The 3,344-nt window shown below is 45.6% G+C and overlaps 1 pseudogene; it reads left to right on the forward strand.

The window, feature by feature from the left end:
* Positions 1-1,560: 1,560 nt before the first annotated feature.
* LOC124990132 (adenylate kinase 4, mitochondrial-like) lies at positions 1,561-2,150 on the forward strand (annotated as a pseudogene).
* Positions 2,151-3,344: the final 1,194 nt, after the last annotated feature.

The raw sequence follows: 3,344 nt of genomic DNA on the forward strand, positions 1-3,344 counted from the left end.
GGCTAGTAGTGAAGGTGGAGAGGTAGGGTGTAGGGGAGAGCACAGCAGGAGGAGACTTACGCCCTTTTCTAAAGTCAGTGATAAGCCACCATTCTTCATGTCTTCCTTCTATTGCCCTAACAAATATTCTTTGTGATAGGCACATATTCTGTTTGTTTGTTTCTCAGAATAATAGCAAAAACAAACCTTTGTTGCAGGATATTCTTTTTTTTTTTTTTTTTTTTTTTTTGCAATAAATACTCACTGACTTCCTACTTTCCTTGTGACAGGTGCTCTTCTAGGTCCTGGGGAAGTACCGCCACCCCCATTGAACTTGCAACCTAGTTGGGGATATAGATGATAAATAATAAATAATAAGTAAAATGTAAGTACTTAGTGATGAGCATTCAAAAGAACAATAAAGTTGGAAGAGGAGTGTGCAAGTTGGGGTTGGGGATTTGTGCTTTTAGAGAGGATGCCCACAGAGGCCTCACTGAGGCAGTGGTCTGATAAAGACCTGAAAGCACTGAGGGAGACAGGTACACACGGTAGGTGGAGGGGTGTCCAGGAAGGGGAACAGCCTGGGCAAAGGCCTGAGGAGGGACCATACCGAGCATGTTTCCTCCAGAGAGGAGGCCAGCAGCACTGATGAGGGGGGTGGAAGAAGAAGAGGTCTGAAGTACAGAAGGGACAGGCAGGTGGATGGAGAGGAAGTCACAGGAGGCTTTGTTCAGAGTGGGAGCAACTGAGCGCTGACTGCCAGGGAGTCCAGAAAGCACCTCACTGGTGAACCACTAGTCCAACAGGAGGATGGAAAAGAAGCTCATCCGCCGTGGGACTCAATGGATTTGACTGACCTGGGGAGGTGCACCGGGCGGGTGTGCCTAGCTCTCAGAATGCACACAGGTCTTTTTTAATGTTCAACCCTCACCTTGATGGGTGCTCTGGTTACTATTTTGCACAACAATCTACAACATGAAACAGCCACGCTGCTGTTCTGTTTGTGGAGTTCACAGCGTGGCTACCCTGCCATGTCTGGAGCCCTTAGAGAGATCCAGGGGCCTGGAGTGCTGCGAATGGCTAGGTGCTGGGTGGACTGGGGCTGGTGGTTCCACTCGCATGCCTACTGGCTGAACCTGCAGGCGGGGACAGATGACCAGAGCACTGCACTTGTCCTCTCCATGTGACTGGGGTTCCGTGCAGTGCAGGCTGCATTCTGAGAAAGAGCATCTAGAAAAGGAGCTGCCAGAGAGCAAGAGATCTTGGAGAAGCAGGTGGAACTGACTGTTCTTGTTTGTTTGTTTATTTGTTTGTTTTTATGACCTCACCTAGAGCATCCTTTCCACTGCGTCTGTTGGTCAGAGGAGTCACAGAGCTTAGGTTTAAAGGGAAGGAACACAGACCTACTTCTTGAAGGGGTATCGTGTCAAGTAGTTGGCAGTCTTTTCAAAACCATCATGAGTGTCATGGGTCTTACAGCTACACCCACCCCCCACCTCCACAATTCCTCGGACCATAGGTCAGAGCCTGGGTAGTCTAGAAAGGTCTATCTATTCACTGCAGCCTCTAAGAAGTGGTAATATGGCAAAGCAGTACAGACAGAAAGGACTTTTGGTCCCAGATCATGTGCTTACCTACCTATTGATGTTGGGTCTGAAGAAGAGGTGTGGTGACCAACTCTGGTTACTAGATGAAGCTCCTAGGACTTTTTTACCTGAAGTGCTGGACAAGATCTATGGCCTGGATCTAGTGAGCAGTTTGAGAATTCCATCTGAAATACGTAAAGATCGCCTCAGCAGACATTGGATTCACTCTCCTTGCAGAAGGGTTCAGACTTGGACTTCACTCTCCTCACGTGTGTGGTGTTGCTGACATCACGGGTGAACCATTAGTCCAGCTGGATCATAAACCAGAAGCAGTGGCTGCCAGACTAAGATGGAACCAGGATGTGGCAAAGCCAGTCCCTTGAGCTCTCCAAGAGCTGAGGAGGGCTCTGCCCATGTACTGGGACAGAGCGTAACAAAAGCTAGCATTGTATTTACACACTTTTTTCAAGTAAGATCACACCTGTCAGTCCAAAGAGGCAAACGGCGGCAGTCCCATGGAGGAAGCAGGACGATGTGATCGCTCATTCACTTGTCTGTGCCATGATCATATTAGAAACTAGCTGAGATCATTTGCAGCATCTTTTCTGCAAACCAGTCTACATGGTGAACCAATAGGATGATGAGTAGAAAGAGTTCCTGTAAAGGAAAAAAGAAAGTTCCTATAGATGCCCTCCTCTGCTTTTCAAAAGAAGGCGTCTGCCCACGTGTCAAACCCTGCACCAAAAAGCAAGTCCAGGCTGCATCTCAAGTAGCTCTAGCTGGGTCTCGAGAGCTGTTGTTGCTCCTGTAGCTTTTCCCCCATGGTGGTCTCTGGCGCTCCCACCCTCCCAAAGACGGTTAGACACAGTGGCAGTCCTTCTGAGAATGCCAAGGCCTCTGGCCTGGGTTCTGTGGTGTGGATCCTGGTAACAGTGCTGTCAAAGTTGACCTCTCCCAGTGGTTGCCTCTTTGGTCTGGAGTGACTGTCCACAAGCCATTTGCTCTGGGAAGAGTGATGTATCTTCCCCGCATCCATGGAATCCCTTCTTTTCACCCATCCTGGGATGAATAGATTTGGCATCCTTTATTCTTTTGAGATTATATTGTTTATATCAGTTTTCTCTGTTTCTAGGCTATTCAATAACAGAGATAGTTGTGTTACTTTTATCCCTCTCAAATCCTCTAAGAACTGAGAGCCGGGGGACGGTATTGCATCTCTTCATGTACCAGGAACTGAGCTGGGCAGTCTGCCTCTGATGCTGGTCTGACTCATGGGCTAATAACATACTTTTCTTTTATTGTGAAAAAAAGTAAACCCTGCAAAGTCTTTTGGTAATTCTAAAACAACAACAACAAAACACATGGGAAATATTCTCCTACATAAATGTTGAAAGATCATATCTTTTGCAAAAAAAAAAAAAAGTAATAAAACCATGTGGAATTACAGGACTAATAGAATAGTTAAGCTTCTGATTCATGATAACAAAACATATTTTGAAAATGCTACCAATTACTGATGTGGCTAGTGTTTTTCTCCTGTGAAGGATCAGGTGTATTATAAATATTTGGTGAAGGGAATAAAGTCTGTGGGATTGAAGAACATATTCACTGACTGTGCCTGGATTGAGTATGATAATCTTACAATTACAGGAAAATGAAATATTATTTTCTTCTCTTCCAAAGATACATTCTATGGAGTGGCCAGAAAGACCAGAATCATAGATACTAAAACTTGTCGTTCGTTCCAATGTAATATCAACAAATCTTTGGTTTTAGAAA

The sequence above is a fragment of the Sciurus carolinensis genome, chromosome 1 (genome assembly GCF_902686445.1).
Source record: "Sciurus carolinensis chromosome 1, mSciCar1.2, whole genome shotgun sequence".
NCBI lineage: Eukaryota > Metazoa > Chordata > Mammalia > Rodentia > Sciuridae > Sciurus > Sciurus carolinensis.